This window comes from Balearica regulorum, chromosome 19 (genome assembly GCF_011004875.1).
Source record: "Balearica regulorum gibbericeps isolate bBalReg1 chromosome 19, bBalReg1.pri, whole genome shotgun sequence".
Taxonomy (NCBI): Eukaryota; Metazoa; Chordata; class Aves; order Gruiformes; family Gruidae; genus Balearica; species Balearica regulorum.
Genome location: NC_046202.1, coordinates 1192367 through 1206511, shown reverse-complemented (window position 1 = coordinate 1206511; position 14145 = coordinate 1192367). Strand labels below are relative to the sequence as shown.

General features: G+C 37.6%; 1 protein-coding gene across 23 annotated transcripts in view; it reads right to left on the bottom strand.

Annotated features, from left to right (window-relative positions):
* Window positions 1-14145, bottom strand: part of LYRM9 (LYR motif containing 9) — a 41070-nt gene that overhangs the window by 24778 nt on the left and 2147 nt on the right. For 3 of the 23 annotated variants that reach the window (XM_075771766.1, XM_075771756.1, XM_075771750.1), the window contains exon 3: window positions 12972-13021. The exons of 13 other annotated variants lie outside the window; for them this stretch is intronic. The gene's annotated coding sequence lies outside the window, so the exon portion shown is untranslated. Of the gene's footprint in view, window positions 1-9244; window positions 9543-12145; window positions 12286-12971; window positions 13022-14145 lie in introns of those variants that run through there. 7 more of the 23 variants (XM_075771747.1, XM_075771745.1, XM_075771746.1 and 4 more) reach the window with 6 other exon arrangements.

Genomic DNA, 14145 nt, shown 5'->3' with positions numbered 1-14145 from the left:
ACTACATTTACAAACACGCGGATCAAAGATAACTGTTGTCATGGGGGACATTCCCTCCCTGCCAAGTATTAATAGTATCATAACTTAATGACACATGAAGGTTGACAACAGTTTGGGATGTTCAATTTTGATACCTAATTTAGGCACTCAGTTGCCCTCTGATGACATAACTACATTGGGAACATGGGTTCCAAGAATTAAGCATTCAAAAAAAAAATCTCACTTTGGTCATGTTCATAGGAGAAGCTTTGTTTGCAGCTAAGGCCTATGCGTCCTTTCTTGGAAGGCATCTGAGACAAAGCATTTGTAATCCATTCACACAGTTAACACTGCCATCCAGATTCTCCATCTGCATCTTGCACATCCAGCACCCTTTTCTTTGGATCCAGTGTTGTCCTATTGTTCATCTATGCTATAAAATGTCTTCCTAAAACATTACTTCATCTATGTTAGTCTTCTCCACATTCCCTTACTGCTTCTCCCTTTTATTACATACACAGAAGTTACTTTCACTTCCAAGTTCCTGATAGCACATTCTCTCTCCTTACTCATCTCTAACACTGAGATGTGGAATTTTGTCTCTAATTAGCCTATAATACTAACCGCCACCATTTATTTGTAAAATTTTTAATATAACAACTATCTCAAAGCTCTCTTCCATGCTGTTCCCATGCTACGGAGGAGTGTGCTGCAAACATCCACTAACCTACTTCTGTGTTCCACTTCAAACACTTCTTAAGCTTACTCCTTGTCCTGTTGCCTTGAGAGTTTTAAGAGCCAATTGTTACAATTAAAGAGACTAAACATTTCCCTTTTACTGGAATAATCATCTGAAACACAGATTACATTAAAAACCAAAACACACCTGGTAAGACCACACCAAGCTAGGCCTTGTCACATGAAGATGCATGCAGGTAAACTTCTCATAGGAGGTCATGTAAAACAAGGACCCAGTACAGATTCAACTAAAAGCCAGTCCTGAGTCTACTGAAGCTTTCTAGCTTTGGTACAAGAACTGAACACTGAAAGCTTATTTTCATTCATCTGAATTTTCTTTTCTGAATAGCAGATAAGATGTCTGATATCTACCTTGGACCAGTCCTGCAGAAAATACCTATTATTTAGCATTGCTAATTAACATTTTGGAGATATACCTGCAGTTAGTTTTCCCACTAGGACATTTGCGATGCCCTTTCAGAAGTACATTGTCCTTTGCTGTTAACATGTAGCCAATATAATAGCCAAAGAGCAATGCAATTAACTTCCCCATAGGCTGAAATTTAAACCAGCAATTACTTCTATAATTCAATTAGCAGAACATCAGGCACCTTTGCTCAGAAAGCTTTCCAAATCTACTCAAAGTACACCCAGTTGAGCTTTGAGAACACAATAAAATAGTATCAGTTGCTGTGTTTCATTGTTTAGTGATAAACATTGCTTAAGGTCTAACTTGAACTTCTACTTTGGAAATAGAAGAGTCTTTATAAGAGAAATTAATTCACATCAAACTTGAGGTTCCTCTACACTGCCAGAAGTGTACAAAGAAGCACTGATGTAAATAAGAATTACATTCCTAACGTTTACTAGCTGGTATAAGTTAGTTAAAGCTAATAATTGCCAGCTTGCTGTGCTATTTATACCAACTAAAAGCCCAGTGTCTTCTCTTGCTCTTCAAATACAAAGCTGAGCTGCACTCAATCACTTTTATGCATCATATTGATAATATTTGTGGATGTTCAGACACCGCCACCAGAAACAATTGCAGCCTGGAACAACCTTTGCATGGTACTGTTTACTTTATACTGTAACTTTTTTCTTAAAGAAAATAAAGATCTAATGTGCCTCTAAACATGTTTGAGAAAGTTTTGGCTTGCTTTCTGTTTGTAAATGCAGACACTTTTCCACGCAAAACTTGGAGACCATGTTCATTCCTGTCTATGACTGAACAAAAAGTATTGCTATGCAATTTCTTATATATCAGGTATCAGACACACTTGCCATATCCAAAAGGAATATAAAAATGCTATATGAAAAGTCTTTACAGTATAATAAAGTTAAGTATAATTTACTAAATGTAAACAGGTATAAATCTGCCATTTCTAACATTCTAAAAATTATTTATCAGAAAGTTTAAAATAAAAAGTGATGGGTAGGAGAGAGGATAAGATTACCCACACATCTCTACTGCAGCATAAAAACGTTAAGTTCTGATCCAAAGGCCAACGAAATCAATGAAAATTGGCAGGGGCAGGAACAGAGTTCAGAGATCTGAAACAAAATAGGATTTAGGTACCTTTATACCTTGGGTTTCCTTGAAAAATCCAACTTTGTGGATCCAGAACAACAAAATCATTCTTTATATTTTGTTCTTCAAACTGTGCTTGTCTTTATGTAAGTGTGCTTCAGTGAGCAGACAAAAATTGAAGCCATATACACATTATTTTTAAGGGTCGCCAATGTTGGTTAGCCAAACGATGACTCCCATTTACTCGCACAATGCCACTGTCTCTATATATCACAACTCCACTTCCCACTGTTGTAGAACAGTATCAGAAGTGGAATCAACTGACATTCTCATTTCTTTCTTCCACAGTGTGCACTGGTCAGCTTTTATAGAGAGAAATGTTTCCATAATAATCCGACAAGACTTCTCCCTCATTTGTTTGCAATGAAAGAGTTAATATCTGTGACCCAAATATGGAGACCCATTTTAAACTTGCTGAAAATTGCTTTTTAATCCTAGCTCTCGAGGATTTCCTTTGAAACCATCTGCCATGCATGCTGGGTACTCTTTTCCAGTATATAGGCAGGATTACTATAATATGGATTCTTTTGTGTAACTTAATACATTTCAGCATATTAAAAAATTAGTTGAAATTTCCATTCTTTTCTGATTTCAACTGTATACCATAAAAATTACTGTAAGAGTAAAAATCAGAGATAAGCTCACAGCAAAACCAACACCCATATTTATCTTATTTACTGCAGTATTTACATTGCAATTCTAAGATATTTAGTCAGTCTAACACTGGATAGGATTTAAGCAAGTAGTTATGAGTCAGTTAACTAATATAACTTATGCACATGCTTAAAATTAAGCTCAAGCATTTTCCTGGATAGCAATGATTTAAGCACGTGCTTTCCCAACTAGAGCACAGTTTGAACACTGGAAGACACAATTAACATCATGATAGAGATCAGAAAAGACTTCCAAATACTATTTCAAATTTATTATTCAGCTTTTTCTATTTTCTTGCTAGGATTCTTTTTCTTACCATTTTCTTTTTATGCAGTTGTATTTTTAATAATACAAATACCAAGGAGAAGTCACATTCATAGACTGAATCTTAAAACTGGCATGTGCGACTGCATATATTTTAGCAATCATCCAAAATATAAAACCAAGAAAAATATATTGCTTCCTATCAGAATGACAGCCAGAGCGACTGAAATAGCAAACATTCAGAATTATAATCAATTTATTGTATCAAAGTAAAAAAGTCAAAATCCCACCACAATTACCAACCATTTTCAGTGTAGAGTACTTTCAAAAAAACTGGTGATCTGCCTGCAAACATTCTGAGAACAGAAAATAGGGAAAATTACTTGCATAGTTTTAATCACTAAGGTGACAGTAACATTTCAGCAGACAGACAAGTCAGCCTGTGAACTTTTGTTTCACATAAACACACTTGAGAGCAATGTAGCTGTGCATGGGCTTCATGCTAGCAGCCCTCAGAGTCCTCATTCACATTAGTCCGTTTCACAGCCAGTCACCTAATACCTAATAAAATGGAATGACAACACAAAATCCCACACCAAGACATTCCCTTCCTAACTGAAGACAGAATTCCATACCCTTTGATGCATCTTCCCTGGAAAGGAGCAGTGATAGATATAATTAATATACAGGACAGTTCTACACATGTAGATGTTGGTAGAATGTGGAGAGAAGAAAAAAAACCAAGCAAATCATTTTGTTTCAGCAGTAACAGATGTTGGAGCATCATCCTGCAGACACATTTTTAATACAAAAGCGCTCAAAGTGAGTGAGGGGTTGAGGACAGAATCAACTCCCAGTTATCCAGATATCTCAGTGTTTCCATTTTAATGAGCTTCCTGTATGATTTTGTCCTTTAATTTTCCTTCTCTAATACCATAACAAATTAGTTTTGTCTTAAATATGAATGAAAAAGAAATTCAGCTGTCTAAAAAAAAATCCTAAGACAACCAGTAGTAGGTTCTTAAAAACAACATGTTATACCGTCATTTACTTCTGTGTAAACCCAGAGCAATTCACAAGATCCTATGGCACTACTTGGGATTAGACTTGAGTGACAGAGGACAGCTTCTTCTGCTGATGTGGCAAATGATAGTAAAAGACTGTAGCAGTGCTATGGCATTTGCAGATATATCAGTGCTGAAAAAAACAACCAAATGCATAAAAAATGGATTAAAACCACCTTTCTCTGGCTAAGGGAGGGATTAACTGAAGCCTGGTCTTCATTCTAGCTGCAGAGTAACCTGCTTTCCTGCCAGATTGCACTTGCCACTCCCATTATCAATATAGCACCATAGTTTCTTTCCACTTTCTTCAACTTGGTCAGTGATGTTAAGGAGCTGGAGACACACCAGGAATGTAAACGGTGCCAGTTCTGTGGCTACAGAGTATGAAATACAACAGATACATGCTTAGCTCTCACCAAGTCTGTCTTCATACACAGCACAAAACCCCTCAGAAATAAATACACGCACAAACCTGTGTAGTGAATTACATTGACAAGGCTTGCAGACAAGGGCAGTAGAAGCACAGTACTGAGGCTAAGCAGCACTTTGTTGAGAACATCCCAGTCCTCTACTGAGCAACAGGAACCTAAGGAATGTCCAACTACTTATCAGAAGCAATTCAGAACAGCTTACATGTGATAGACATAAGAACTTTGATGCTGTATGGATTCTCTAGGGTCTGCTGAGCAGCACAGCATCACACTGTAAAAATAAGGCTTAGTGGATGCTGGATCAAGAGAGCTATCTCCATCATACACATTGGTATATAAGGCTGCAACAGGGGCTTCGGAATTGCAACTGTCATCTCAGATAGTTTCTCTTTAGACTGCACCCCTTCTTTTTAATGCCAGACTGCTACTATGTCACTCCAGAGCCTCATTTACAGAATATTTACATCCCACTTTACAGTTAAATTGAACATCATTAAGACCATAGGGCAAAAGAAAAGTTTCCAGCAGCCTTTAGGATACCTGGAATTCAGACTGATAACATTTGAGAGTGCCATCGCAGTGGTAAGCAGGCATACATACGCAGATAGACAGGAGACCTATGCAACAGCTACAAATGACTGTTGGACTTGGAGTGCCTCTTTGACGACATTCTCCATCATAAGTATTTTCAGAATAAATTTGCTTAGCTGTGTATAACATGGCCCTTCATTAGTACTATGTGAAATCTGTAGGCAATTAACATCCCAGAAGGGGCTAAAGCTACCCCATGTTTCTTCATGCCCATGTGCAAATCTGCAGGCTTTCATGTAAAGCTACCATGTAAACGATGTATGTCAAAACAAGCAAAAATCCACACCAAGCAAAGGAAAGACAAACCCCCAACAGCCATAACTGTTTACAAAACAGCTTTCTTACAACTGACTGGTCCACCAATACCACAGAAATTAGTGATGTGTAACTAATTGATACAAGTCTCCTGAGGCAAGTATTGCTGCTGGTTATCTTGATATGAGAAATTTAGTCCAGAACAATAAATTGGATGGACAGCTGAAAAGCTTTAGTTCTCCTAGTAGGAAAGGAATTGATCTGGTTAAAAAAAAAGCCCTTAAAGTGATATTATCATGTCAAAAAGCAGGATTAGGAAAAACATCAGTGGTCTCAAAACAACTGCGAGAACTTGGAAAACTTTGTGTTTCTATGAGTAATGCTAATTATTTCCACCTTCACACAAAAGGTGAAAAATTGAACATGTCAAATTTTTAGTATTTCTCCTAGTTACACTTCATATAGGAATATAATTATAAAACTGTTTGCTACAAAAGTCCATGTTCTTCAATTAGTGATTTCATTTTCGCATATAGTACTTTTACTTATCAGTTCTCCTTCCACCAAGTCCAAGAAATATAAAAGTATTCATATATTCACAAACCTGTAGAAGATTCTCTTCATGTTCCTGGCAAAGTGTTGTATCAGTCTTTTCGTGATTAATTTTACTGCCCGCTCCTATACAAATTACTCAAGTCCATAAGCAAGCCAGGTACTCCATTCATTACAATCATTTTTTGATAGACAAACCAGCAGTTAATATGTATTTTACATGTGAGGTATGCATTTTTTGCTCCCAAGTGTATATAACACAAGATCTATTTTCTTCAAAAACATCCAATTTCAAATAAAGGATTATGTGAAGCAAAAGTGTGACTACTCAGTTCTCAAAGCATACCACACACAGAGGAGTGCTTCATCTGCATGATTTGAGTAAAACAAGTTAAAGTCTCTTGGACCTCAGAAAGAGAGCACTGCAATATATTGAGAGGAAAGAACAGATCTCATAGCCAAAATAGCTCATGATATACCTGCCACTACGTTCTGCTGCTATGACTGAATGCTGACAGAGGCTCTCCTGAGGCTATCAAGAAATCAAACACCCAAAGCTAGCCAATCATTCGGATGGAGTAATATCAGCAAGAGCTCTTTAACAATGTTCTCTGTGTACAACATAATGATTGTTGTCTAACCAAAGAAACAGACCTTCCAGTCACCTAAACCAGTAATTCCCAGATTACATGTAAATGAAGATTATTTCCTTTCTTAGCTAGTAGGTTTGAATCAAGACAGCAACTGAATTGCATGACATGTGAACTCAATATTGAATTAAGCAAGCGTGCTTACCCAACATAAGAGGTGTAAATTATCTGATTACCATCTGAGATTTGTCCTGACTGATAAACCTCCTGATCTTTACCTCTATGCCTGACATTACACTCACCATTTTTAAGAACATCATAAACAAATTGTGCCCATGGTCACACTGTGCAAATTAAAACAATCCACTAATATCAGAGGTATGATGCAGAAAATAAGTGAGTCTAAAGCACCTAGCAGCAACAGCAGTCCAGAGAACGTATCTGAACTGTAACAGACTGCATAGAGAAGGAGCCACATAGGTTTTATTATCACACATTAATCAGTTTCCTTGAGGGGTTTGCCTACACAAAGTATTTTACATTGCACTAGCTGAGAATATCTGCTATCCATAGAGACCATGGTTGCCCAGATCCTGAGCTAGGCTAATTTAGAGCAACTCCACTCCGCTTCTGGCTTGGTATTATTTTTAGCTAGCTTCTACTCCAGAAACTGTGGGTCACATAAAAGAACAGGGTCACTAAACATGTGACATATTTGAACAAGCAGCAAATGGTGATGCAACTCTTGGAAAATATATAGATGTACTCTCACACACAGATTAAAATTATGCAGTGTTTTTTGCCTGGAGAAATTGGTTTCTGTTATAAGAATACTGTGGAAAAACCACAGTAAAGGTGAAGAGGTTTTGGCTCAACTAATCTCAAGTAATCAACAATAAATGTAATTTGAAATTCCACTGAACAGATCCTTTAGTAACACTAATATTTAATGTGACTTAATATCTCTACATATGAAATACTTTCCTGCAACAGATATGACCTCCAAGCATCAAAATGTATGTAAACCTATGGTAAAAATAACCAAGGTAAGTTAACAATTTGAGCAGGTGGTTCACCGGCTCTGGCACAAACACAACAGGCTGAAACAGGTAGCATTAGTACAAACACCCATTGAACAACCTGACAGAAGTTAAATAAAGGACATGGAAAACAAAGCATCGAACAGCTCCATACACCATGCTCCACAAAATGCTGATCTTTAAACTACTTCCACCACAGTTAAAGAACCTTGCTTCTAAAAGAAGACCCAAAACAAAGAATCACATGGAGGGGCATTTGAAAGAAGCCATGCCAACTTATATGAACTAAGTGAGGATTTGGCTTCACACAGTCCATTTCAAATAAATGTTACAGAAGTCTACTATCAGATATATGGACATAATTCTGGAGTCAATATGAAATGATGGCCTAATAAAGCACAGGCTTCAAGTTGTACTAATTATAACGAGTCTTCTACGTAAACTTAAGTTTATTTAGCATTACATTATCCCAGTTCACCAGGTTCACACTCTGAAGACAACGCCAGAGTGAAACATTCTCATGAACCAGACTGCAAGTTTGTTGTTTCTCATTAGTTTCCAGATGTTTTGGTCCTGTATATATTCCTATCTTAACTATTTGTGTACATCAAAGAAATATAGTAATAGTGGTAAGACCACAGGGAATAATCACTACTCTGTACCTCAGAGAAAAACTGCTTAAGTTCCATTCTCAAAATTGCCCTGCTGTAATGGATAGGTGTGCTGCTGCAAAGGCCGCAATTTAAAAATTACTGTTTAAGTGTTTCCATAACACATTGTTCTTTTTTTGATACTGAATGCATGTGGTCTATTACAAGACTCAAGGAACTCTGACATGGTGAAGGATTTATGAGCTATTATGCTAGACAAAATTAGTCATTACATAAAAAAAGCACTAAGAAGTTATCCAAACTGGAAATAAAGCTGGGGGCAAGAATCAGAATCAGGCTGGACTTTGTGCTATTGTTATAAAGCTAGAACAAACAAAACTAACTGGTATTTACAGATACATCATCACCTGGAATAATTTAACAACCTGAAGATTTAATCTCCTATCCAGGACTTCACTGAATCATACCTATAGAATATTGGGTCAAAGTACAACTAATTTGACATAGCAAATTGTTGCAAGCACTTTGTGTCAGTGTAATTGAATGCAGGACAAGAAATAATAATGGCCATTAGCCATGATGTTGAAAACAAACTCTTAGCAGAGGTATACAATCAATTCAGATCAACTTAATTGCTTTGTTCAATTTATTGTCACTGGCATCAATGACAGAACAAAAAGCTAACTGTGGGACAGCCAGAGCAGGAAGTCAGGTCTCTGAAAGATGGCGTTTCCAAAAGTATCACCACATCAACAGTATTTTCTATTCTGACTAAATCTACAATCCAGAAAATTCAACATAAGTACTGGTGTCTTAGCCTCCTTCCCCTCTCCCCCATCACTAATTAAAAGATACAGCAGAAACAGAGTGCTGAGATATTACTGTACCTATTTTAATTTGGAGGAAAAGGAAGTAACCTGCTTCTCTCCCCACTCCAAAAAATGTTATTTAGGGATCCTGCTCACACAAAAACAAGTGATTTGCAATGGTGTTTTCAATTCTCCACCTTCTAGGGAAGATAACATGCTGTGGAGCTATTTTAAGAACATCTCATTCACAAAGGTCTCCAATTCAGTCTTCAGAGACAGAAATGATTTTCTTGCTGCTTCAATATCTTTACTGGCATGACATTTGCTTCAGAGGGAGTTCATTTGCTGTTCCAACATCAAAATGGAGCAAGAGCAGCTGCCAGGAGAGGGATAAAAGGAAACACTGGTGACAAAGAGCAGCAGGGTCATTTCTGGTGCAAAGAAACATAGAACAGAGAGAACTGCAGAACTGTCACTTTCTCCAAAAAGCTGCAGGGGATAAAGACCTCCCCTCTGCCTCCTGCAACTGGTGTTTAGCAGCAAGAAGGAAAATGACACAGAAGGAACCAAACATTCAGGCTGAAGTCTTTAAATAGCAAATTATTATAAACCAAGTTTAAGCACCTGAGCATTCCCAGGGAAAGCCAAGCTCATGCTTAAGCTCTGCAGTGAGCAAAGAATTCAGCAACTATTTCAGAAAATTCAAAAGAAAACACTTTTGGCTAGGAAGCACTACCAGGTACAGAGTTCAGGGTTTTGGAGGTGATAGTCTTTGGGATGAATTCAAGCCCCAGTGCTAATCATGATCTTCATATTTATATATACAGTATACTGAATAAACTTGGGGCAAAGCTGTCAATTGCAACCCAACCACAACAAAAACTACACTGCACGAGCCACAAACAGGGCTGACAGGCCAGTGAAGCAACATAAGTGCCTGTAGAGTCCGATCTCCAACATCGGCGAGATGCACTATCTTAGCTGACACCATCTGTCATTCACGCCATTTGTCCCCTACTCCCTCTCTCAGTCCTATCAGTGCAGCTCTGTTGAAGTACTTTTTAATCATTTTTCAAGCAAGCCATGTTCCCACACTGCTGCTTTAAGGCAAAGATGAGGCTCAACTTGGTCAACATGCCTTTTTGCTAGACTTCCAAGCTAGGTCATCCACTTGTTTGACTACTTGACTTCCCCTCCTGCCATCATCTTCATAATACATTGTCCAGAGCAGGACAGGGATTTGTCCCTCATTCAACAATACGAGCAGAACCTTGCCCTCCTCTTACATGAAGGCATATTGCCATCCTTGCAAGCTTTAAGATGCAAACCTTTATACATAATCAAAGTTAAAACAAAATATTCTTTCCCCTTGCTCCTCACCAGATTTTGTTAATAGATTATTCTTTTCCAGTTTTATAGCAAAAAGATTTAAAAAAGAAAACTCTAGAAAATTATTCTTTGCAGAGAAAAGGACTAATACACACCAACAGGAATTTTAATCTTACAGATACAACAGACTAAACATTAATATATACAAAGTATGTTAGGACCACAGTTTATTTAGATCATGATATTTATCAGACTAACCAAACCCCTTCAAGTTCAAAAGGCATTAGCACTAGCACTGTGTTTATGACACCTTAAGGGCTTCAGCATTAGGATTTATGAATAAAATATTACCAGTGTGTCACAGAATACTGAGGAATGTTATCTGCAGAGTTGTATATCAAGGTATGTGTGGGCTTGTCAAACACCCACATGATAAATTATCAATAGTGCAGCTTGGAGTACCCCTTTTGTGGATCAGAGACAAATCTGTGCAAGCATTTTATTATGTCTTGTTCCACTTAATGTTACTTTTTCTGCATTAAAGGGTCACAAAAAACCTACATGCGTTTAAGTGCTGAAGGACGTTTATGCACAATACTCAGCCATGAAATCAAAAGACTTATTCTAATATTCAGAGTCCTGTTTTCACAGCTAGTTCTTGTGGTACAAGGAAAAAGCCACAAAGCCTATGTCTGAAACTGGACCATAACATTTTATACTGTGCAATATGATACAATCTTTTGTGGAGAATTAAGGTTAAAACATTGCTGAGGAGCATCAAAGAAATAGAACTGGCTGATTACAAATGGTCTTCCATCCCTTGCCCTTATGCAGAGTGCTGTCAAAAAGATTACACCTCTGCAAAGCAAGTGGCAAATCCGAGGGGAAAATAAATCTCTCAAGAGTCAGAAAAGACTAAACTTGATACAGTAGATTTTAAGAAAAGGGACATGTCTGTGTCTTGTGTTTCTAATGCACATTATTTAGTTTTATATGTAGTTTTTAAATGAGTTTAGCTAAGAGCACCTGACAAATCTAGCATTCCATGTTTGGTACTCAAACGACAGACTTGCTACTGCTTTACAACACTCTTACTGTGAATAAAATCGTAAGAGACAGATGCATGTCCCCATGAATAACTGTCTTCACCAGTAAGAGATTAGAATTGATCTGTCACATTTCATCAGCAGTAGTCACCAATCGCATATCTCCATGCATCACTGGGGATGACAAATTAGTTGCAATCAAACTGAGCTTTGGCAGGATCTAGAGCGGTGTCTCTACCTGCCCAGTTTAAATTACTATGGTTACATTTTGCCAACTCACTCATCAAGCAGCTCTAGCTCATTGAGCTACTCACAAAACACTCTTGCTCAAAGTTATGAGCCAGCTCTGTAATGAGCTCCCCCACAGCAGCCTTATGCTTCTTATACAGAAGCATTAAAATACAAGGAAGCACTGACTTACAATAGTACACGATTAATTCATTCTGCAGCCCTGTTCTAAGCAGGAATGATTCATCTAATAGATAACACTTTCAACTAACAGATCTGTACTGAGGAAACAAAGGTCTATTAGAAGTTGAGCACTTTGTCTGCAAGTTTCATGTTTCCTTAATATTCTTTTAAAAGGTTTTTCCCTTAAACATACCTCCATATGAATCAACTGGATCTTGTGCCCCTTAACTCTCATAGCATGAAGTGCCTAAAAAGTAGATGAACTGACAGTCTTAGGCTTCACAGCACGACAGAGGCCAGGGACACCAATTAAAAGTGTTTATAAACCCAGTGTGGAAGGAAGATATACTTGTTAGGGTGGGTCATTCAACACTGGCATCTGACATAACTCCATATGGATGCATAAGATAAGCATACCCTTTCAGCTGCCATGTCACCAGTCTCTCACCTCATTGAAAAGAGCTGGTTCAACTTCAAAGGGCAAATAAAAGATGGATAGTACAGTTGTAGCATTTAGTCAAACTAAAATAAAGCGGGTCTCAGATTTTACATACACTTCACAGACATGAAGTTGGAAAGTATGGCTTGTTGTAGTCCAGTGAAGAGCTGTCAGGAAAACTGGTGACAATGCCAGGACTGCAATCCAGTTCACTTTTGCTCTCACTGCTGAAAATTCATCTACACGACAGTGTCTAATGACACTTCTAGAGCATTTCCAAGACAATACACTTATTTATTTATGCACAGCCAAAAATGAAGTCACCAGGGATTTGATTCGCTAAAGCTAATAGGAAAAGGTTGTATGACAAATCAATAGGAAGTCACTAAGTTTAGACAAAGGTGTGTAGGGAGAAACTCTTTATACTGGATATAGTGTTCTGGTTCAGGCAACTAACCGGGCTCACCAAATAGTGGACTGAGGAGTTGCCCCAGATCACTTGTGGCAATACATAAACAAGCAGTCAGCCTGAAGACTGGCCGAGCTGACAGAACCAGTTACTTTTTTCTTTGATACTTACTAAGAATAACCTCTATCCAAAAACTTGAGATTGGTGGTGTTTGATGATAACTATAAAAGAGACATCAGTAAACAATAAAAAAAACTTTTGAAAAAGTTTACCTGTGGTATAACTTTTTAACCAAGTCTGTTTTTCATAAAAATAAAGGCAACTTTCATGATATTGCAGTGCATCATGTGATACTTGCAGTAGAAAGCTGCACATATGTAACACCCTCAACTATGGCAAAGATGCTGAGTACAATCCCCATTGTGCTGATCCTTCCTTAAAGTAATAAGGACAAAGAAATAGCATGAACTTCAGCTGCTATGTCCCTCAGGTTAATTGGCAACTGGTTTGCTCATGAGGAAATGTAAATAGATGTTTTAAACAATAATGAGAAGTGGATCCAATTCTACCTTTTCATGAGCACAATACTTGAAAGAACAGGTTCTCAGGGACACAAGCTGCTCCAGGGGACATAGCTACACAAAGCTTTAAACTACACTACCAGAGATCTAGGCCTGAGTTACTCCCTGTCCACTGCAAAAATGAATAGAAACATCCTGCTTAAACATTGCTGTTCAGAAGCTTCTCTCTAAAGGCTCCATATAGTCAGTGGGGAAGAAAAATTAAGGTGATGTCCAGACACACCTGAAGTAGACTCCTCCAGACAGCAATGCAGTATACCTCTTTACCCTTTAATGCAAAGGAGCCTACAGAGATAAGGCTCCTAAATTAGTCACCAAAACTGCACAGTTCTACAAACGCTTCTCAATAAGCAGTCATTACAAGACTTTCAGGTTTTGCTAGAAAAAAGTTGACTTTTTCCATAACACTGAACACTGTTCACAACCATAAATTCAACTACAGTCTAGCGGTAAGAACAAGAAAAATTTCTTTCTTCCCAACATGCAGCCGAAGATGACTGATTTTCAGCAACTATACCAGTAAAAATTAAACTCTACTGAAAATCAATTGTTTAAAGACATGCAATCCCATTAACTCAGTAATGTGCCTAACTGAAAAACTTGAGATGACGCTCTATATTTGGATTTGAATAACGGCACTGAGACATTAATCTGCAAATACACTTAGAACCCAAGTTTCCATACAACAATTATTAGGCAATCGCTCCATTTTACTACTGGGAAAGATGTTGCAGTAACAGAGAAAGAAAAAAAGTCCATAATGA